This window comes from Eptesicus fuscus, chromosome 11 (genome assembly GCF_027574615.1).
Source record: "Eptesicus fuscus isolate TK198812 chromosome 11, DD_ASM_mEF_20220401, whole genome shotgun sequence".
Taxonomy (NCBI): domain Eukaryota; kingdom Metazoa; phylum Chordata; class Mammalia; order Chiroptera; family Vespertilionidae; genus Eptesicus; species Eptesicus fuscus.
Genome location: NC_072483.1, coordinates 17,687,117 through 17,709,963, shown reverse-complemented (window position 1 = coordinate 17,709,963; position 22,847 = coordinate 17,687,117). Strand labels below are relative to the sequence as shown.

At 41.9% G+C, this 22,847-nt stretch overlaps 1 protein-coding gene across 3 annotated transcripts in view; it reads right to left on the bottom strand.

Moving 5' to 3' along the window:
- R3HDM1 (R3H domain containing 1) overlaps positions 1 to 22,847 on the bottom strand; it is a 196,589-nt gene that overhangs the window by 161,087 nt on the left and 12,655 nt on the right. The window lies entirely within an intron of this gene.

Here is a 22,847-nt window from a genome sequence, read left to right as displayed (position 1 = left end):
TCTACTAACAAAATTTAATACTACTATTAAAGGGAATTTTTATTTTGCAAGTAAGGAAGAAAAATATGAACATACTTCTGAAATACAGCAAAAAGTAGTTATTTCATAGAAAAGAAATTAAAGATATTTGAAGAAATGCAATTTTTAAAAAATAGCATTTTTTTCCTACTGTCAAGAACATAGAACTCAGTCAAGTGCAGGTGGGGCCCAGAAAAAAAAAGGGCATTCTCATATACTGTTGGGAGTGAAAAATGTTCCAGAATTTTTAGAGGTCAATTTAGCACTATCTATCAAAAGTTCATGGTGAACAACATATACTTTAATCCAGGAGGAACATGTGGAGTAATTTTATTCTAAAGAAAAAATTACAGCCGAAACCGGTTTGGCTCAGTGGATAGAGTGTCGGCCTGTGGACTGAAAGGTCCCAGGTTCGATTCCGGTCAAGGGCATGTACATTGGTTGCGGGCACATCCCCGGTAGGGAGTGTGCAGGAGGCAGCTGGTCGATGTTTCTCTCTCATTGATGTTTCTAGCTCTCTATCCCTCTCCCTTCCTCTCTGTAAAAATTCAATAAAATATATTTTTTTAAAAATTACAATGTGTATCATAGATAACATTGTTTAAAAGACTGAAAAACTGTAAACACTGTAAGATTGGCTAAGTAAATGGAAATACACTCAATAAGCTGCAGACATTAATTATTGGCAAGATAATGATATTTTAGGTAAAAGAAAAAACAAACTGGACCACAAAACAGTATGTACAATACAATTTGATTTTTTTGTTAAAATAATAATAATATAAAGGATTTACTTAGTGATAATTATGTGCCAGGGAATGTGAACAACACATTTTTAATATATGGAAGGATACATACCAAATGTCAACATTGGTTTTCTCTGGGTGATAGTAATTTATTAGTGGCTAGTTTTAATATTTTGTTTGTCTTTTCTTATTTCTCTTTATAAACATACTAGAGGCCTGGTGCACAAAATTCATGCATGGGGGCGGGGGGGGGGGAGGGGCCCGGACAACGGCACTTCAGCCCTGCTTGCAGCCTCTAATAATCCAGGACTGCTGGCTCCTAACCGCTTGCCTGCCGGCCTGCTTGATTGCCCCAACCACTCTCCTTGCCTGCCTCATCGCCCCTAACCGCTCGCCTGCCTACCTAATCACCCCTAACTGCCTCTGCCTGACTGCCTGATTGCCCCTAACCACTTGCCTGCCTGCCTGATGGCCCCAACTGCTCGCCTGCCTACCTAATCACCCCTAACTGCCTCTGCCTGACTGCCTGATTGCCCCTAACCACTTGCCTGCCTGCCTGATGGCCCCAACTGCTCACCTGCCTGCCTGATCACCCCTAACTGCCTCTGCCTGACTGCATCATCACCCCTAACCCCTCTGCCTGCCTGCCTGATTGCCCCTCATATTACACTTTTATTATTATAGATAGTTGCCTTGCTCCAAGTTGTAAGGACCTGCTTGTCATAGAGATAGAGAAGTTTGAATTTTTACTCTTGATTATAATTAACTAACACAGATGGCCACCAAAAAGGTGACTTGCCAAAGGGTGTATAGCAAGTCGGCTTTCATAAAAAACGTGCATGTTGTGTATTGTATCTGCCTGGGTACATGAAAGAGTGAAGTTTCTGTCTGTCTTTGCAATCATATGAGTGAATTGTCTTGAGACCCCAGCCCAGTCTGGTTTGGTGCTCACAGAATAATAGAGCTTTTTTTTTTTTTCTTTGCTACATTGGTGGAGATTTCCTAGAAGTTGCAGGATATCTTCCTTTTAATTTTTCCTCGACACTGACTTTACTTATGTCTCTAACCATTGCTTTCCCTCCATCCCCCACCCACAACAGTAACTTGCTCCAGGTTCACTTCGCTAGTGTGTCTAGGAGATCACACAATGTGTCCACCACCAGAACCATGATTCCCAGCATTCCTGGTGTACCCAGCGCTCTCGGCTTCCACTTCCAGTCCAGGGGCCACAGAAATTGAAAGGACTGGGGACTCCAGCCGCCCCCTGCCTGGCGGAGCTGACAGGACCGGGAACTCCAGCAGCGGGGCTGACAGGATCGGGACTCTGGCGGGGCTGAGGGGACCGGGCACCGCCATCTTTGTGACAGAGTGATGGTCAATTTGCATATTACCCTTTTATTAGATAGGATTAGTAGACCGGTGTATGAAATTCGTGAACTGGGGGGTGGGGGTGGGGAAGAGTTCCCTCAGCCCAGCCTGCAACCTCTCACAATCTGGGACTGCTGGCTTCTAACTGCTTGCCTGCCTGCCTGTCTGATCGCACCTAACTGCCTCTGCCTGCCTGCCTGCCTGATTGCCCCTAACTGCCCTCCCTTGCCAGCTTACTCTCACCCCCAACTGCCTCTGCCTGCTTAATCACCCCTAACTGCTCTCCCCTGCCGGCCTGATCTCGCCCCCAACTGCCCTCCCCTGCTGTCCTGGTCTCAACCCCAACTGCCCTCCCCTGAAGGCCTGAACTCGCCCTCAACTGCCCTCCCGTGCCAGCCTGATCACCCCTAACTGCCTTTGCCTCGGCCCCTACCACCATGGCTTTGTCCAGAAGGAAGTCGGACATCTGGAAGATGGCTGGTCGACCCGGTCTAATTAACATATTACCCTTTTAGTAGTATAGATTATATAGGATACGATTGCTTAAATGGGGGGGAAAAAGCCTTTTTCAGCAGGAGGAGGTACTCTTGGCAGACAAAAATACATAATCCCTATATCTGGACTGATAGCCATCCATATGCACTATACTGCCAATCTGGTCATTAAAAAATGGAACTGCTTTCTTACACCTTACACCAAATAGCTGTTGCCCTTAAAACCCCTCCTCAGCCTCCACCTTAGGTTCTGCCTTTGCAGTTCACTAAGATTAGGTTCTGATTGGTTGGTTTCTATGCCAGTCAGCATCAGAAGCTCCGCCTCCTAGGAAGCCATTGACTCCTTGCAGTTCACCCAGATTTGGTTCTGATTGGTCAGTTTCCATGCTAGTCAGTGTCAAAAGTTCCGCCTCTTAGGCAGCCATTGGCTCCTCACAGTTCACCCAGATTTGGTTCTGATTGGTTTCTATGCCAGTCAGTGTCTCTGGGCATATCTCCAGGCCTGATCAGAGAGGAGGGGCTGATCAAGAGCCCCCACGATGGCCCGGCTGCTGGCGAAGCCAGGAGAGAAAGAGAGGGGCAAGGGCTGATCAACAGCTGCCACAGAGGCTACGGATCAGTCCCTGCCTCTCCAGGCCTGATCCGCAGCCCCCTCTGCAGTCAGTGCTGGGTTGCCGTGCCCACAGTGGCAGCAGTCAATGCTGGGCTGCCACGGCAACCCAGCACTGACTGCAGGACTGACTTCCGGTGTTCAGTTGAGCCTTCGGTCGTTACAGACCCTGGGTTTTTATATATTAGGAATATTATGTAGTATAAAAATATAAAAAATCTGTATGCTAGGATCTATACTTGCAGGAAATGTGACTCTTTCAGACCTATCTTACTCCATTGTCTTTTCTTTGCAAGCACAACACTTTGATAGAGAAACAAAATACACAGGCTAATACATAATAAAGAGTCAAACAATAAGCATTAAAAATTACTTTAAGGTTAGTTAGTATTGTATAGCTAGCTTAATTTTAGTGACTGGTCTTTTCCCTATATATCAGGGTTATAGAGGCATTCCACTCAGCCCCAGGTTATTTAAAAAATAGTAATGGTTAAAATTTATTGAGTGTCGAAAAGGTACTTGTTATGATCTATAATAATAAAAGCGTAATATGCTAATTAGACTGGACTTCTTCCGGACGAAGCCAGGGCTGTGAGAGAAGCCCGAGTCCTGGGTGCCTGCCAGTGGCCAGAGAGAAGCCCAGGTCCCAGGTGCCAGAGGGAAGTTGGTGCCGGAGTTGGGGGAAGGAAGGCCTACCCTTGCACAAATTTCGTGTATCGGGCCTCTAGTGTTATATTAAATACCTTGCAAAAAATTTAAGATGGCTAACAAAGAACCAGAGTATACAATAAAATCACTCTCAGAAAATCATTCCCACCTAAAGGGAAGACAGATGCTAACCATCAAAACAGCTAATATAAATACTTAACTGTATCAAATTTGGGTCTGAGTGTCATAGAAACAAGGGCACAAGGAACACAATATAGGCACATAGTTTTCATTCTAAGAAATGACCAAATCCTTCAGAACAGAGAGACCTTTTCTTTCTTTAAAAGGTAATTCTTGCCCAGCCAGAGTGGCTGGGTGGTTGAGCGTCAACCTATGAACAAGAAGGTCACGGTTCAATTCCCTGTCAGGGCACATGCCCAGGTTCCGGGTGCAATCCTCAGTGGTGGGCATGCAGGAGATAGCTCATCAATGATTCTCTCTCATCATTGATGTTTCTATCTCTCTCTCCCTCTCCCTTCTTCTCTGAAATCAATAAAAAAATATTTTTTTAAAAAGGTAATTCTTATATTTGTTTTGGCAGTACATAAACAAAAATTAGGTTATATGGCCCCTATACAAGGATGACACACATGTTCATGAATTACAAACCATGGTAAAGGTTTCAGGGAGCCCAAGTATCATCTCATAGACCACTTGCTGTTATCTATACTAATAAAAGGGCAATATGCTAATTAGGGTGGATGTCTTTCGGACGACCTTCCGGAAATCCTTCCAGACATAGCCGCAGCGGCTGAAAGGCCCAGGCTCAGGCAGCCGCGGGTGGCTGCAGAGGGCCCAGGCTCAGGCTCGCAGTGGTGGCAGCAGCAGCGGGGTAATGCAGACGGGGCCTTCCCCTGATCTGCCAGGTCACCTTCCGCAGAGGGAGGCCAGACTGCGGCTTAGGCTGGGGGCTGAGACAGAGGTGGGTAGGGGCAATCAGGCCAGCAGGGGGGCAAGGTAGGGGCAATCATGCTGGCAGGGGGCAAGGTAGAGGCGATCAGGCCGGCAGGGGGACAAAGTAGGGGCGATCAGGCTGGCAGGGGAGCAAGGTAGGGGCAATCAGGCTGGCAGGTGGGCAAGTTAGGGTTGATCGGGCCGGCAGGCAGAGGCAGTTAGCCTAGGCCGGCAATCGGACATCCCCTCAGGGGTCCCAGATTGGAGAGGGTGCGGGCCGGGCTGAGCCCCCCCTCCCATGTATGAATTTTGTGCACCAGGCCTCTAGTAAGAGATAAATGAAGAAATCATGTTGCTCAGCCAATTAATATAAGACATTTCTGCCATCCATTGCTAAAGTGAAAGATAGAGCCCTGGCCAGTGTGGCTCAGTTGGTAGGGCATCATATGGTGCACCAAAAAGGTTGCTGTTTCCATTTCTGGTCAGGGCAAGTGCCTGAGTTGTAGGATGGATTGCCCTTAGGGGGTGTGCAGGAAGCAGCAGATCAATGTTCCACTCTCACATTGATGTTTCTCTTTCTCTCTTTCTGTTCCTCTACAAAAAAAAATCAATGAAAATATATATTTTTTAAAGTGAATGATTACTATGGACTACTCTCAAACATTAGCCTCAATGATTATCCAAAGTAGGCAGGGTAAAGGGGGCATATTATTTTTGCTGGGCAACAGGTGCAAACTGGTACATGTGATCACCCTTGTTATCAACCTAATAACAAATGGTAAAGATACAAAGTAAAAAGAATAGCTAATTTATTTCTATCAGAATGAAATGAACACTGACCACTTATTTACTGAAGATGAAATAGCAAGTGTACTATTCCTAAAGCTGAATTTGTCCCAGCAAGACAAGGTTACCTTACTAAACATACTTGGCTTTAAAAAGGTACCTGCTAAAAGTACAGGACCAAAGCAGGGGTGAAAAGGTGAAAGCACCAAGCCACTGAAGGTTTTTATGAACCTGAAGGTGTAAATAAGTTAAAATGGCTAGTTTTATAAAATTAACAAGATAAAATTTTCAAAAAGTATAGATATTAGTAAATGATCTCTGATTTTCAACAAATTGGAAAGTGATCTCCCAATTTTCAACAAATCTACAGACTGATAAACTTGATGTCAATCCCCAGCAAAATTCCAGACTGATTAGAAGAAAAGCAACTTAAAAAAATATATGATAGCTAATTACCAAGAACTAGCATGAACAGAGTATATCATATAATACTAAACTTCATATTTTTTAATAGGGTTACTACATTGTTAGTATACTATAGACTACATACTATATGATTTCCAAAAGTTATTGACCAAGCTTTAGGAATGATGCTCAAACACAAATGGAAAATGCTGGCTAGAAGGATCAAATGCAAAGATAATATTCACTTTTTGGAATAACTGCTTAAAACTTACAAACTTTAAAAATCTGCTATCCTGCCCTGGCCAAGTAGCTCAGTTGGTTAGAGTGTCATCCCAGAATGCCAAGGTTTTGGGTTGGATCTTTGGCCAGGGCACATATAAGAATCAACCAATGTATACATAAATGGGTGGAGTAACAAATCTCTCTCTCTCTCTCTCTCTCTCTCATCAATTAAAAAATAAAAAAAAGAGAAATTCTCATGAAATTAAAAAGGAAGGAAGGAAGGAAGGGAGGGAGGGAGGGAGGGAGGGACCTGATATCTCAGTCTATCCCAAAGGCTGGATGCCCATATGCCTTATTCCTACAGACAGCCAATAGTCATCATCTGTGACGATACAAAAAGAAAACTAATAAAAGATATATTTCATTGTAACCACTTGAGTATCACCATATGATGTCCAATGGCTTGTTTCTCCTTAAAACTAAATATCCCTAATTACTTTAATCATTCCCTCTGTGATATGATTTCTAAACTTTTAGTCTGGGCATCCTGATGACCATTACTCTAGAACCGTGGTTGGCAAACTGCGGCTCGCGAGCCACATGCAGCTCTTTGGCCCCTTGAGTGTGGCTCTTCCACAAAATACCACAGCCTGGGCAAGTCTATTTTGAAGAAGTGGCATTAGAAAAAGTTTAAGTTTAAAAAATTTGGCTCTCAAAAGAAATTTCAATCTTTGTACTGTTGATATTTGGCTCTGTTGACTAATGAGTTTGCCGACCACTGCTCTAGAATAACTTTGGCAATTTTCCCTTTAAAACTTGGTTGCTTTTAATTAATATATGTGGTTGCACTGGTTCAGTCTAGTAGAAAAATACCTACACCAAACAAAAAGCCAAGTCTATAATTGGATTAATTTTAACTACCATTTGACTGTTTTATACTGAGTTGACAGTCTTTTTCTCATGAACTGAGTCAAATTCTTACCACTTGTACAACTCATTTTTCTCAACTTAAATGCAGTTTATCATATTCTAGTTCATATAACTTATTTTGAGTCTAATTTTTTAAAAATCACTTAACATTTTACTGTCTTCTAAATTAACAGACCAGGGGAGACCTAAAAACTATCTTAGGATAATAAAAAGCTGCTATCAAGTATACACTTTTCCAAGAGGCAGAAGAGGAACCAACAGATAAATTGGAATCAAGACTTGCCATACTAAAAAGAGAAAAGTTTCTTATAGAGTTGTCCAACAATGGAACAGGCCAGTTCACAGAGTGTGGTATGAGATCGATATCTGACATCAGAAGCATTCTTCAGGAATCTGGTGGGGTGAGGGAGTCAGATGAGATCACTGTGTATTAGTCAAGTTATGGTGTGATTATTAACAGCTAGAGTTCACTGGGTTAATACAGAGACTTGTGTCTAACTTGCACTACACATTTGATACCAGAAAGGTGACTCCCTAGTTAGTAAAGTATGGCCCACGGCCTGTTAAAGGTAAAGGTGACTAGTAAATGTGACTCCCTAGTAAAGGTGACTCCCTAGTTAGTAAAGTATGGCCTACGGCCTGTTTTTGTATGTCCCTTGAGCTATGAATGCCTTTTTCATTTTTAAGGATTTGTGGAAACAATATAAAACAACAAAAAAGAACATATGACAGAAAAGGTACATGGCCTGCAAGCCTAAAATATTTACTATCTGCCTTCCTTGTGATGACTCAAAAATTCAGGCTACTTCCATCTTGTGACTGACTCCTTGTTTCTTACTCTAACTGGCTCTGCCAAATCAACACCTATATCTTCCATGATAGTTTCTTCTGCTCACACTATAGAAGGAGTCATCTGGCTCCACTAACTACAATGGGGCTGGGAAGTGTATTGTTTCAACTGCCTAAGGAAGCAGATTACTGGCATGGGAAAGCATTGATGTCTCTATAACTTGTGTATTTTATTCTAATCCAAAGATTTTACACCAAAAATGATTCTGAATATTTCAACTATAATTTTCATTTTTAGTATAAATCTTAATGAAATAGTTTTAAACATCACAGCTGTGGTAAAGTAAAAATGCTTTAGAGTTAGAACTATGACAAAGGAACCTCATCATAATCTGCAGCATGTCTAGATTAAATTGTTCAGTTTACATAGCCTTCAATTTTTAATATGCCCCAATGTTACTATTAAATCATAAAAACTTGAAATTTTAAACAGTGAAACGATTTGGAATAGAATTAATAGGTCTTGCAGAAAATTATGTATACATAGTGAGTTTGTAAATAAAGATAAATTATGTTCTATGCCATCACTGCAGGGAAAACTTGGTAATTTGGTCATTTCAAAATCTCAACACTTCTCACTGAATTGATTTAGTAAGTTACGGAGCATCTGCAAGCTGAATTATACACAATGATAGTGAAATATTTATAGATTGTTCAGCCATATCTACGAGGAATAAAAAAGGCATAAATTAGAGTATTTCCTTTCATTTAGCAAGTGAATGTTTCATTATTTGGTAAAAAGACTTCACTTACACAAACATATCAAGCTTTAAAAAATTAGTTCATAGGTCAAAATGGGTTTTAAAAAAAAAAACATGCCCACATACCCACCATATTCCAATCTGTCAGGTACAATAGGAAACTAAAGAAGTATGATAAACATTTTTAAAAACCCACACCAATGGCCTGGCTGGTGTGGCTCGGTGGTTGAGTGTTGACCTATGAACCAGGAAGTCATGGTTCCATTCCCTGTCAGGGCACATGCCCAGGTTGTGGGTTTGATCCCCAGTGTGGGACGTGCAGGGAACAGCCAATCAATGATTCTCTCTAGTTATTAATGTTTCTCTCTCTCCCTCTCCCTTGCTCTCTGAAATCAATAAAAATATATTTAAAAAAAACACAACTAAAAACAAATTTAAAAAAACCCTTACACCGAAGATTAAATGACAGGAATAAAGGGAAATTAATCATTTCAGAATATTATTAGATTAGGGAAACTAAAAAACAACTTTTTCTAAAAATCAATTTTAAGAATCTACATTTAATAAGCAAATCACAAAAAGTAGGATCATCAGTTCATAAGGTATTAATAATCAATTACTAATATCCAAAATGACAATGGAGGTATAAGAAATTAAATAATGAACTACTAGTAAAACATGTAATAACTAAACTTCTAAACAAAGCTCACTAATATTACTATGAGAAAACTACAGTTAGTTCATTTCAAAAAGATAAAGGGCTCACCCAGCCAGTGTGGCTCAGTGGTTGAGCATTGACCTATGAACCAGGAGGTCATGATTCAATTCCTGGTCAGGGCACATGCCCGGGTTGCAGACTCTATCCCCAGTTGGGGGTGTGCAGGAGGCAGCCAATCAATGATTCTCTCTTATCACTGATGTTCCTTCTTATCTCTCTCTCCTGCTCCCTTCCTGTCTGAAATAAATTTTTAAAAATATATATATTTTTAAGGCCTGTCAGGGCATACTTCAAACATTCATGGAAATAGATCTTTTAACCAACAAGTGGTAAGAGACAACCAACTACTAAACAATTGTCTATAATATTAAATTGTAGATAGCAGACAGGCAAATTGTAGTTTGAGAGTAGAGAAATGCAAGGGCCTTGGAGTTGGGTACTACTTAAGTAACTAATAAATGATAATGTAGCAACTAATGTACTAAACTTATTTTTAGTCAAGGATGGATGGGAAAAGTTATAAAATAAGTCAGAAGAAATGCAAGATGAACCCAATGATTTTTCTTTCTTTTTAAAAAAATATTTTATTGATTTTTTTACAGGGAGAAAGGGAAAAGGATAGAGTTAGAAACATCAATGAGAAGGAAACATCGATCAGCTGCCTCCTGCACACCCCCTACTGGGGATGTGCCCGCACTAAGGTACATGCCCTTGATTGGAATCGAACCTGGGACCCTTCAGTCCGCAGGCTGACGCTCTGTCCACTGAGCCAAACTGGTTAGGGCCCCAATGATTTTTCTAACATCTCAAAACATTTCAGGGAACAAAATATTACACTAATGTTCAGAAATGAACACCAGTGAAATGATGAACACCAGTGATAAAGGGATCTTAGTTTTAAGGTTTCATTAAACAAACAATTTTAATGTGGAAGTAGATTAAAAAGTAGTAATCTTTATGTTTTAACTGTATTTTGACTTTCAGATAAAACAATCCTTAAAGTTCTGCCAAAGGTGTCAGTCAGATCACAGGTATTATTGGCAAATAACTTAAAAATTTTTTATTTCAAAGTATTATATATATACTAGAGGCCATTGCATGAAATTCGTGTGTGTGTGTGTGTGTGTGTGTGTGTGTCCCTTAGCCCAGCCTGCACCCTCTCCAATCTGGGACCCCTTGGGGGATTGTCCGACTGCTGGTTTAGGCCCAATCCCGGGGATCGGGCCTAAACCGGCAGTCAGACATCCCTCTTACAATCCTGGACTGATGGCTCCTAATTGTTCACCTGGCTATCTACCTGCATGGCTGGTCACCCCTAACTGCCACCCCCGCCAGCCTGATTGCCCCTCACTGCCTCTGCATGCCGGCCTGATTGTCCCTAACTGCCCCCCGCTGCCGGCCAGGATGCCCCCAACTGCCCCCTCCCTGCTAGCCTGGTCACTCCTAACTGCTCCCCCCTGCCAGCTTGGTCACCACTTTCTGCCCCCACCCCTGCTGGCCTGGTCGCCCCCAACTGCCCCCTCTGCTGGCCTGGTCACCCCCAACTGCCCCCTCCCGCCAGCCTAGTCGCCCCTCACTACCCCCCCTGCCAGCCTAATTGCCCCAACTGCCCCCCCTACTGGCCTGGTCACCCCCAACTGCAAACCCCCCGCCGGCCCAGTTGCCCCTCATTGCCCCCCCTGCTGGCCTGGTCGCTTCTTACATTCCCCCCTTGCCAGCCTGGTTGCCCCCAACTGCCCCCCCCTTGCCGGCCTGGTAGCCCCACACAGCCTGCTGTTCAGTTGTTTGGTCGTTCCTCACTAACCCCCCTGCCAGCCTGGCCACCCCACCATGCAGCCTGCTTGTTCAGTTATTTAGTCCTCCCTCACTAACAGCCCTGCCGGCCTAGTCATAGGCAGCCATCTCTGTGAGGGTCAATTTGCATATTCCCTCTTTATTAGGTAATAAAGAGGGAATATGCAAATTGACTGTCACGCCCTCAAAGATGGCTGCACCACAGCCACAGGATGGCGGCACCCAGTCCCCTCAGCCCCGCCGGGGCGCCTGCCTCCGGAGTCCCCCAGCTGTCTAGGGTGGGCTTGAGGCGCAGGCAAGCCTCGGATGGCGGCTGCCCGAGGCTCACGTAACCAGGGCCGGCCGAGGCGTGATGGGGGTGTCGCCTTCCCCTGATCGTTGGGTTGCCTCCCGCCCCCGAGGGCTCCCAGACTGTGAAAGGGGGCAGGCCGGGCTGAGGGACGCCACCCCCTCCAGTGCATGAATTTTCAAGCACCAGGACTCTAGTATATATGTATTTATTTATTTCATAGAGGAAGGAAGAGGGAGAGAGCGATAGAAACATCAATGATGAGAGAGAATCATTGATTGGATGCCTCCTGCATGCCCCAACAGGGGATGGAGCCTGCAACCCGGACATGTGCCCTTGACAGGAATTGAACCAGGGCCCTTCAGTCTGCAGGCTCACTCTCTATCCACTGAGCCAAACTGGCTAGTGCTCGAAGTATTTTTAAAAACACAATTATGATTTTAAAAACTTAAAAATATATTTAGTCTTCTTAAAAATGGAAAATATTGACCAAATCGCCAAAGATGATAAATGACTAACACCTGAGTGCCATATGCCAGGTGCCATAGTTTGGTCTGAATGTTTGGTCCCCCTAAATAGAGACCTTAGTTTGATAAAAATAAAAATTTTCCCAGCTTTCTTGGCAACTAGTTCCAAAAGTTGACAATATAGCAAGAGTTGAAATGTTCTTTCCTAAATCTCCCCCAACTATCTAATTTTCTGTACTTATTCAACAATAATGTACACATTACCAATAAATGTCCCAGTTGCTACAGCTCCAACAACCTTTAATAAAGTTTCATTGTTGCCCTGATCAGTTTGGTTCAATAGTTAAGAGAATTGGCCCATGGACCAAAGGGTCACGGGTTCAATTCCCAGCCCTGGTCAGGGGTGCATGTGGTAGGTAACCAATCAATGTGTCTCTCTCACATCAATGGTTCTTTCTCTCCCTGCCTCCTTCCCTCCCTCTTTAAAGATCAATGGAAAAAATACTCTTGGGTGAGGATTACACACACAAAAAATTTAATTGTTGGCCTACTCATTTCCTTAGCTCCCATTCACAGGTGGTGAAATGATGATGACAATAAAGATGATAAATGACTAACACCTGAGTGCCATATGCCAGGTGCCATAGTTTGGTCTGAATGTTTGGTCCCCCTAAATAGAATTCATATGTTGAGATACTAATGCTAAAGTAGGGCTTTGGGAGGTACCTAAGTCCTGAGATCGTAATTTATGGAGCCCTCATGAATGGGATTAGTGCTCTTATCTTGGACTTCCAGCCTCCAGAACTGTGAGCGAGCAACAAATTTCTGCTGTTCATAATCCACCCAGTCTTTATTATTTTGTTACTAGAGGCCCAGTGCATGAATTCGTGTACAGGTGGGATCCGGACAGCCCATCCGGATGGGGGTGGGGTGCAATCAGTGGCAGGGCCAGCTGGCCCCGCCCCATGGTCGAACCCCTGGTAAGAGGGACAATTTGCATATTAGCCTTTTATCATACAGGATGGCAGCTCAAACTGAAAAGATGAGTGCCAAACACATTTATATAACTTTAGTCACTTAATCCTCAAAATAACTCTGAAATAGCTATATATTAATCCCCATTTTAGAGATGGGGGGGGGGGGAAAGGTGAGGAAGGTTTTGTATAAACTGCCTAATGCCTTAAAGCCTATCAAATTTAATTAATGTTAAATAAAATTAAAAATTCATTTTATACTAGCCACATTTCAAGTCTATGTAGCCACATGTGGCTAGTGGCCACCTGTTGGAAAGTATATATAAGGAACAGTTTCATCACTGTACAGTTTTATTGTACAGTTCTGATCTGTCTGCATTCTTAGCCAATACATTAGCCCAAAAAGCAATTCTACACCCTCTTAGCCATCATACCTCTAATTATCTCTATCCCTCCAGGCAATGGCAACTACTACTGACTTTGTACCTCTTCTGGACATTACACATTTAGACCATACGATATGAGTTTTCTGTGTGTATCTTTCTTTACTCAGCATATGTTCAAGGCTCATCCCTGTTGTACCATTAATCAGTATGTCATTCCTTTTTGTTATCATATTATATTCTACTACATGGATATATCACCTTTGGTTTTTCCATTCATCAATTGATTGGACATTTTGGTTGTTTCTACTTCATTATTATGAATAATGCTACATAAACACTCATGTACATGTTTTGTGTAGACTTACATTTTTGTTTCTCTTGATTATATGCCTAAAGAGTAGAATTCCTAAGTCATTTAAATGTTTAACTATGAGAACTGCAGGAGTTTTTCCAAAGTGACTGTGCCACTTTATGTTATTACAGCTGGTACATGAGGATTCCAATTTCTCTACATTCTTAACAACACTTACTATTTGACTTTTTGAGTATAGACATCACAGTGGGCTTGAAGTGGTATCTCACTATAGTTTTGATTTGCATTTCTTTGATGGCTGAAGCTGTCTATTTACTTTTTAAGTTGACTCTTGAATGTGACAAAGGTATTATGTCACCAGCACAAAGGAAGATGTTTGTATATTTGCTAGAATAGGATGAACACAAATTTCTTCATGTTTGTACTAATTTGCAAGGGCTGCCACACAAAATCCTACAATTGGGTAGGCTGAACAACAGAAATTTAATGTCTCACAGTTGTGAAGGCCAGAAATAAAAAATCAAGATGCTGGCAAGGCTGGTTCCTTATGAAGTATACATTCCAGGCCTCTCTCCTTGGCATGTAAATGGCGGGATTCATATTTATGTGTCAATTTCCTTAGATAAGTATCAGTATCCACATTTCCCTTTTTATAAAGATACCAGTTATATTGGATTAAGGGCTCACCCTGCTCCAGTATGACTTCATCTTAACTAATTATACCTGCAATGACCCTATTTCCAAATTAGGTCACATCTGAGGTACTGGGGGTTGGACTTCAACATGAGAATTTGGGGAGGGGCAATTCAACACACAGCAGTATTTTTTAAATTTATGGTTTAAAAAAGGTGACGTAGAGGAAATACATAGCCCTGTCTTAGATTCTCTATTAAAACTAGATTTTGCTCTGTCAAAATGCCTTTCCATGAACTATGATTTCTACTGGTGCTGTTATGAACATTTTCCAGCAATAACAGAAGCCTAAGACTTTTATTGTGATCACATGGTTTGGCTTATAAACTGTTCCTGTCAATGAAATTAAAGGAAGCTAATAATAAGTGGAGGTTCTCTTAAAGAAAGAAACATTAATAAAAAAAAAAAAAGAAAGAAAGAAAGAAAAAAACATTAGTCTGAAAAAACCCCACAACAGTACCTCTATATTTCAGCTTTTGGCAGTTCATAGGATTTCAACTTTTTCATTAGTGCCTTATTTTTCATTGTACCTTAGTGAATGTTAAGTTTTTTAAAAAAATACGGAAGTCCTTTATACAAAGCTGTTACAAAGTTTTGAAGACTAGAAATGAAAAGCAAACGGTTCTTTAAAAAACACCGAATTTATTACAGATGTATAGATTAAACTGTTTATAAAATAGCCTACTGACACGAGGCATCAGAATTTTGGTATCAGTATTCCTTAGACACTTCACACTTTAAATTTAAAAGTGTGAAAACTCTAATTATAGAGGAACCAAGATGGCGGCATAAACAACTAATCTGCTGCCTCACACAACAATTTCAAAAATACAACTAAAAGACAAAACGTCTACCACCCAGAACCACGGGAAAGCTGGCTGAGTGGTAGATTTACAACTAAGGAGAGAAAGGAGCACAAACGCTGAAAAGCTGAGGTAGGGAGGCGCGCGAATCGGGCTGGCGGCAGGCTACTGGGTGCGCGGCTTTTCTTCAACCCGAAGGGAGACAAGCTCCTGATCACTCTGAAATCCAGTTTCTGGGGACACGAGGGGGACCCAGACACCTACGGGGAGAAGCTGGACTCTCGGCCATCGGGTCGGAAAGTGAGAGTGACTTTTCTGTAGAGGTGTGCCCAGCAATCATTGTTTTACTGCGCTGGAGCGAGGGGCGCAGGGACTTGGAAACATGGAAAGGCAGAGACGGCTGACGCCAGCCATCGCCGTTGGCCACGCCCCAGCCTAGTGACGCCCTGAGACCCGCCCAGCCCTGAGACCCCGCCCCGCACATTCTACAAACCCGCCCAGGCTCCACACAGTGGCTTTTGCATATAAATGGCCTGTTCTGTGGCAGCTCAATCAAATTAACTACAGCTCCAGTCAGACTGCTCCAAAACCGCCCAAGCAAAGGAGGAGAAAACTAGTTCTTGCTGTAGCTCCTGCTGGGGGACACACAGTACACAAGGGTAAACCAAGAGTGTCCACCTCAAGTAACTGGGAGGCTGACCCATTGAACCAATAGGACATCTAGTACACAAAGCTACCCTACCAATTCAGGGAAGCAGAGAAAATGAGGAGGCAAGGAAACAGATCACAAACCAAAGAAATGGAGGAGAACAAGCGACTGGACATAGAGTTCAAAACCACAGTTATAAGGTTTTTCAAGAATTTCATGGAAAAGGCCGATAAATTCAATGAGACCCTCGAGGATATGAAAAAGGACCAACTAGAAATTAAACATACACTGACTGAGATAAAAAATATTATACAGAGACCCAACAGCAGACTAGAGGATCGCAAGAATCAACTCAAAGATTTGGAATACAAAGAGGCCAAGGACACTCCTCCAGAGAAGCATGAAGAGAAGAGAATTCAAAAAGTTGAAGATAGTGTAAGAAGCCTCTGGGACAACTTCAAGCGAATCAACATCAGAATTATGGGGGTACCAGAAGAAGAGAGAAAGCAAGATGCTGAAAACCTATTTGAAGAAATAATGAACGAAAACTTCCCCCACCTGATGAAAGAAATAGACTTACAAGTCCAGGAAGCGCACAGAACCCCAAACAAAAGGAATCCAAATAGGACCACACCAAGACACATCATAATTAAAATGCCAAGGGCAAAAGACAAAGAGAGAATCTTACAAGCAGCAAGAGAAAAACAGTTAGTTACCTACAAGGGAGCTCCCATACGATTATCAGCTAATTTCTCAACAGAAACCATGCAGGCCAGACGGGAGTGGCAAGAAATATTCAAAGTGATGAATAGCAGGAACCTACAACCAAGACTACTCTACCCAGCAAAGTTATCATTCAGAATTGAAGGTCAGATAAAGAGCTTCACAGATAAGAAAAAGCTAAAGGAGTTCATCACCACCAAACCAGTATTATATGAAATGCTGAAAGGTATTCTTTAAAAAGAGGAAAAAGAAGAAGAAAGATAAAAATTATGAACAACAAATACGTATCTATCAACAAGTGAATCTAAAAGTCAAGTGAATTAAAAATCTGAGGAACAGAATAAACTGGTGAACTTAATAGAATCAGAGGCATAGAATGGGAGTGGATTGATAATTCTCCGGGGGAAAGGGGTGTGTGTGTGGGGAGTATGGGAAGAGACTGGACAAAAATCATACACCTATGGATAAGGACAGCGGGGGGGAGGTAAGGGCAGAGGAGGGGTGGGAACTGGGTGCTGGGGAGATATGGGGGGAAAAAGGAGAAACAATTGTAATCTGAACAATAAAGATTCATTAAAATAAAATAAAAAAATTAAAAAAAATTTTTTTTAAAAACTTTAATTATAATATAGACATTTATATAATGCCTCTTAAAAATAATTCCACTTGTTAAGACAGAATTTTAGCCCTACCTGGTTTGGTTCAGTGGATAGAGCATCTGCCTGCAGACTGAAGGGCCCTGGGTTCGATAACAGTCAAGGGCACATGCCCAGGTTGCAGGCTCAATCCCCAGTAGGGGGCGTGCAGGAGGCAGCCAATCAATGATTCTCTCTCATCATTGATGTTTCTATCTCTCTTTCCCTCTCCCTTCCTCTCTGAAAAATCAATCTATAATAATAAAAGCATAATATGCTAATTAGATTGGATGTCCTTCTGGACGACCTTCCAGATGAAGCTGGGGCTTCAAGGAAAGCCTGGTTCCTAGGTGCCTGCCGGCAGCCCGAGGGAAGCCCAGGTCCTGGGGGCTGGCGGAAGGAAGGCCTACTCATGCAGGAATTTTGTGCATCGGGCCTCTAGTAAAAAAATAAAAAAATAAAAAAGAGAGACAGAATTCTAATTTAAACTTAAAAGGATCTTAGATTAGGTTATAAAGAACTAACTGACCCTATATAACTGAGTATTTTTGCATGTCTTAGTCCTCTGAAAACAGCTTGGAGCTATACAGTATCTAATTATCCTATATAGTAAAAGGCTAAAATGCAAATAGACCAAACGGCAGAATGATCAGTCGCTATGACGTGCACTGATCACCAGGGGGCAGATGCTCAACACAGGAGCTGCCCCCTGGACTCCCACAGGGAAAGCGCTGCTCAGCCAGAAGCCCTGAGCCAGCTTATGGCTAGCAAGTGCAGTGATGGTGGTGGGAGCCTCTCCCGCCTCCATGGCAGTTGGACATCCCCTAAGGGCTCCTGGACTGCGAGAGGGTGCAGGCTAGGCTGAGGGAACCCCGGAGTGCATGAATTTCATGCACCAGGCCTCTAGAATCTGTTATAAATAGCCTCAGTTGTTGGTAAGAAAAAAGATAGCAATACTCCTGATCACATAATTACTTTAGAAAGCATCCTATATTTAGGGTTCTATTACAGGTATCGAACATTTGAACACATTTTACCCATCATCTACCTATATATATAAAAGGCTAATATGCAAAGTGTGCCCTTGGGAGTTCGACCAGGAGTTTGATCGCTCACTATGACGTGTGCTGATCACCAGGGGGCAGCGCAGAATGACCTGGGCTTCCCTCGCAGCCCCAGCTTCGTCTGGAAGGTCATCCAGTCTAATTAGCATATTACGCTTTTATTATTATAGAAGATATTTTTTAAAATGGGTAAGGAGCCTGAATAATCAACAGAAGACTCGCTGGAAGAGAACCCTGGTAACAGAGGATGGAAAGTGTAGACAGCATAGAGACTGGTAGGAGGGGCGGAGGCGCGAAAGGGCTGACCAGGCTCTGACAGACAGCAATTGAAGTTCTGGAGAGAGATCACAGCTGTGGGGGGTTGCCACTAAGAACTCTGGGGTCTAATCCCCAAACTCCTCCCCCGCCCCGACGCGCCCCCCCCCTCCCCGCCCCAGCAGAAAGCACCAGAACTGAGAAGGATACCCACATAATATTTGGCTGTGAAAAACAGCAGAGTTGCAGTTGCCCAGGGATAGACAGCTGAAAATTCAGGCACCCTCTTAAAAGGCCAACACACAAAATGAGTGAGAGATGCCAGGATCGGGGGCTCTGGGGTTAGAACTCAGAAAGCAGACACCTTGGTTTCCTGTGCTGAGTCATTCCCTTGCTGAGGAGGCCATATTCCTCATGCAGGCATTAACTATACAGGTGGCTTTGCCTGGGGGGAAGACCGTTGATCCACCCTATGGGGGGAGAGGGCGAAACACCTTGCCCCACAGTGCATGAGGAGTAGCTCAGGCCCATTAAGAGACTGAGAATAACAGCCTTTAGACAAAAGCAATAGCCCCATCCTGTAGAACTCTTACCACACCTGTGGACCATTGCCTGAGGGTAATTCACAACAAAATCCTATCAGTTTGTAGATAGAGGCTGTGGTCTCTGGAGGCTTTGAATCTTTACCTGATCTAGTCAGAAACAGCATTTGACACTGTCCTGCACTAGAGATTGAGAGGCATAGCAGATCTACCTAATACACAGTCACAAACCAAAACAGGCTGCGTGGATTCAGAGACAGGGAAGCATGGAACAGTGGGGGTGGGATGGAGGGTGGGGGGGTGGGGGTGGGGAGGTAAGGGGGTAATCAACCAAGGACCTTGTATGCATACATGCATGGCCCATGGGCACATACAATGGGTTGGTGAGGTCCTGGGACAGGGGTGAGGTTGGGGGTTGGGGTGGTAGGGGTGGGTTGAAGGGGGTCAATAGGGGGAGGAAGAGACATATGTAATACTTTCAACAATAAAGAATTATTTTAAAAAATGGGCAAAGAATCTGAACAGGAATTTCCCCAAAGATATGCAAATGGCCAAATCACTAGGGACCTGTAAATAACCATAAAGAAATACTACCTCACACATATCAGGATACCTACTATTAAAAGAGCAAAAAATAACAAGTGTTGGTGCAAATGTGGAGAAACTTGCACCTCTGTGCATTGTTGGTATGAATGAAAATGGTGCAGGCGTCATGGAAAACAGTACAGTGATCCTCAATATGGAATTACTATCTTGACCCAGCAATTTCACTTTTGGGTAAAACAACCAAAAGAACTGAAAGCGGGGTCTCAGAGATGTCTGTTCACCCCTGTTCACAGCAGCATTCTTCACAATAGCCAAAAGCTAAATACAACCTAAATATCCATCAACAGGTAAATAAAAAAAATTTAAAAAGTTGTCTATACAGACAATGGAATATATTAAGCCTTAGAAAAGGAGGAAATTGTCATACATGCTAAAATAGAACAAACCTTGAGGACATTATGCTAAGTGAAATTACCCAGTCACAAAAAAATGAAAATATTGTTATGATTCCACTTAAGGGACTTAGAGAAGTCAGATTTACAGAGACAGAAAGTAGAATAGTGGATTCCAGGAACTGGGAAAGAGGGTTATGGGGAGGAGCTGTTTAACCCTTTTAGTGCCAGCCTCTTAGGCCTGGTATCCGTGAAAAATGCCACGGCTTTTTTGACGAATTTGCACGTTTGTACTAAGAAATTTATTATTTTAAAAATATTAAAATTTATATTAAGCTTAATACTTATTTGTTGAAGCTAGTTTTTTTTACATACACTCTTAATACTTTCAGGTATGATAAAAAAGTTCATTTATGTTATCTCTTCTATAAATTTATGAAAAAAAGTAAATTTTAAAATTTATTATTAAATTTATTTTACATTTAGATTAGAAAATTTGTTCTTTAATATTTGTTAGCATTAGTTTCTACTACTATTTATTAGCTCACCAACAAATTTTTATGCTTTTGCCATTATTTTTTAAATAGTAACATTGAATTTACTAAAATGTCCCCCACACAATTTAACACGCGCACTTATGTTCAGGACAGCATGCACCAGGAAGACCTGTTCACATTCACCACACACTGCACGGCTTCTTCTTCGCTGCCCTCTCCGTTTCACACCTTTTGCTGCACACACAACAGTCCTCCTTTTTTCCAGGTAATGTTTTTAACGGCTTCTTGTCTTGTCTCACATGTTCCTCCGATTTCCCACATTTGTTATTTTTCTCCAGGAGCCATTCATTCCCAGTACCTTCAACAATACCAATAGTAAAATCCAAACGAGACACAGGGCTTTTCTCAGACGGGAGGTCATCGGAAGTGTTTACGAAAAGAGGAACGAGCTTGATAGCCATACAAAGACGGATGATACAAGGTCAACTTATGTAGATATGGCATCCACTACGCAGTAAAAGCAGGTATGCTACAAAGCAGAAAATACCTTATGTTCTTCTAGCCAAAAAAACGAACATATATTTAATTTTCACAATGAAAATTAGTCAATAATGATTAGGAAGCATGACAGGTACTAAAAATATGTCTACAAAACCTATGCGACGCACAGAAAAGAAAAGGCGTGAGTGTAAAAACACCCGGCCGATAGATCGGCCCGTGGCACTAAAAGGGTTAATGGGTATAGAGTTTCAGATTGGCAAGATGAAAGGAATTCTGGAGATTGGTGGCACAGTGATGTGGATGTACTCAACATTTCTGAACTGTACACTTAAAGATAGTTAAGCTAGTAAATATTATGTTATGTGTATTTCACCACAATAAAAATAGTTGTGCATCTTCTTTTAATACCACCCACATATCAGAAAAGGTATAGAAAGGAGAAATGAAGTTCAGGACACGGGCCGCAGTGTCCCCTTGTTTCACAATAGGAGAACAATGAGTTACTGTGAAACAAAATGGGTGAGCAAGGGGCTAACTTTCTGAAAAGGTTCTTTATTGAAGTTATTGTAATATGGCTTCATAGAACTAAAGTATACTATAAACTTTTTTTTCTAGGTTACTATTCTTTATTCTTAGTGATTACATTACCAGTTCCTGCTATGGCAAAATTCAAAACAAGACGTTAATGAAGGCAGAGTTTTGAATATCACTAGGCAGAAGACAAGTTCCCCAATCAGGCGTGAAGATACGCCTCAGGCCAGAGGGAAAAAATGAGACTATCAAGAAGAATAAGGGCAGTCCAGTATTCTTGGGCAAACTAATCTAATGTCAGTGTTGAGACTGGGATGTGGACATGAGGTTATTAATGAGACGTGAGTTATCAGCTCATTTAAAAAAGGGTATCTATCTGCTAACAGACTGTAATCATTTCTTACTGGAGTCATACTTAACCCAAGGGAGAAAACTTTTAATCAAGTCAATGATTTGACAGCATTTTAGCTTCAAGTTGAAAATATCTGAATTAATGAAAAGCAAATTTCTTTTTCTAAATCTTTTACTAAATAGAATATTCTAGAGGTGTAACCTTGATCTCTACTTTATTCTCAAATCAAAACAAAAATATATAATTACATTCCAATTTACAAACATTTATTAAGAACAACAGTGTAGAAGCTATTATTATCAAGCTGACCAAGTCTTTGACCCCAGGTAAGTTTAAATTGGAGTAGTGTAAGGGGAGGCAGGTTGAAGTGGAGGGAGGGTTGTATACATGATGAACTATGCATGATACAAGGTACAGAGTAATAAGTTATGAAAATGACACATATATAGTGCCACAGGAGAATATATGGGAGAGAGCACTTCTGGGGTGTTTTAAAAAAGAAACTGACATTTAAAAACAGGTTATGGAAACATGTGACATACATAATTGGGGGGGGGGGGGAGGACTGGTAAATGGTTATTCCAGTTAGAATATGAGCAAAGACTTGGAAGTGAGAAACTTCAAAAGGATTTCAGGGAATGATCAGTTGTTTGATTTCAGGTAGGGTTAACTCTAAGGGTTAAGAAATGGTGAGGTAAGAATTAAGGCAGGATGTTGCTCCCATTGCAAGGAAGTGCAAATACAAGGCATGTGTAAATGTCAGGAAAGCATCTCAGGTAGAGAAAGGAGCAATTGTGCAGTTTCATTAGGACGGCCTCTTCTCACTGTCTTCACTCACATCATGATATACTTTCTTTCTCATAATTTTTCCTAACCTCTCCAGTCCAACCAATCCTTATTCTTCTGAACTTCTTAAACATTTATTATTTCAAGTCCTTCATTTGGTATGTAATTATTTGCTCTCATTCTCGCCGTAAAATACGCACAATTGA